The sequence below is a fragment of the Salvelinus sp. IW2-2015 genome, unplaced genomic scaffold (assembly GCF_002910315.2).
Source record: "Salvelinus sp. IW2-2015 unplaced genomic scaffold, ASM291031v2 Un_scaffold3099, whole genome shotgun sequence".
In the NCBI taxonomy this organism is placed as follows: Eukaryota; Metazoa; Chordata; class Actinopteri; order Salmoniformes; family Salmonidae; genus Salvelinus; species Salvelinus sp. IW2-2015.
In genome coordinates this window covers 78,580-80,121 of record NW_019944390.1, presented here as the reverse complement: position 1 = coordinate 80,121, position 1,542 = coordinate 78,580, and positions in this window count along the sequence as shown.

The window sequence follows — 1,542 nt, the reverse complement described above, 5'->3', positions numbered from 1 at the left end:
TGGATCTGGCCTGTACAGAGAATGCTGTGTTATTGGATCTGGCCTGTACAGAGAATGCTGTGTTATTGGATCTGGCCTGTACAGAGAATGCTGTGAAATTGGATCTGGCCTGTACAGAGAATGCTGTGTACGTTTCCTGATCCAGGAGAAATCATAGAACATTATCATGGATATATCAAAGTAAATAAAAAGCTATGAAACTAGACAAAATGGAGTTTGCTCATAAAGATCCTATTAAATTACTAGCTGAATTCCTAATTCAATGCATATGCCGCCCTTCCAACTGTAGACATGTGTAGCTTCATACGTTAGCCACTAACCTGCATAGCAACCATTTTTATTAGCCACTAACCTGCATAGCAACCATTTTTGTTAGCCACTAACCTGCATAGCAACCATTTGTTAGCCACTAACCTGCATAGCAACCATTTGTTAGCCACTAACCTGCATAGCAACCATTTTTGTTAGCCACTAACCTGCATAGCAACCATTTTTGTTAGCCACTAACCTGCATAGAAGGTGCCACGGTCTTATCCAATGTGTTTTAGTTCTGAACTGTGTTCTGTTTCCCTCTGGGTCTAGAATCCACCCAGTCAGTGATGCACCAACTGCTCCAGAACCTTCCCCCTCTGCCTGCCAGCGAGATCACGGACCCATGATGACGAGTCACTCTGCCCGCTCATAGAGGCGCTGGAGAAGAGACACAAGATCAGGCAGAATGATGAAGCCAGGAGTACAACAGGGCTGGTAGGATGATGACCAGGAGTACAACAGGGCTGGTAGGATGGTTGACCCAGGAGTACACAGGGCTGGTAGGATGGAGTAACGGAGACGGGCTGGTAGGATGATGGGATACCACGAGGGCTGGTAGGATGGGGTACCGGGACAAGGGCTGGTAGGATGGGGTACCGACGGGCTGGTGGATGGGAGTACGACAGGGCTGGTAGGATGATGCGGTACCGACGGGCTGGTAGGATGGGGATCGACGGGCTGGGTACGGAAATGGGGTACCCGCCGACGGGGCTGGTAGGAGATGGGGTACCGACGAGGGCTGGTAGGATGGGTACCCGACGGGCTGGTAGCATTTCCTTAATAACAGCCCGTTCGGTATTCCATCCTTACCAGCCTCCGGTTCGGTACGCATCCTACCAGCCCGTCGTACCTCCAATCGCATACCAGCCGCCTGTCGGTACTCGACCTCGGCCCCATCCTACAGCCCGTCGGTACCCCATGCCTCAGCCCGACCCCCGTGTGTACTGCCTGGTCTTCCATCCTACCAGCCCTGGTACCTTGGTCCCATCCACCAAGCCCCGTGCCGGTACACCCATCCTACCAGCCCCTGTCGGTACTCCTGGACACATCCTACCAAGCCCTGGCGAATAACCGTCATCCATCCTACGCAGCCCGGTCGGTATCTAGTCGATCCATCCCTACCAGCCTGTCGGTACTCCTGGGGTCACCCATCCTACCCAGCCCTGTTGTAACTCCTGGGTCATCATCCTACCAGCCCCTGTTGTACTCCTGGGTCATCATCTGCCTGAT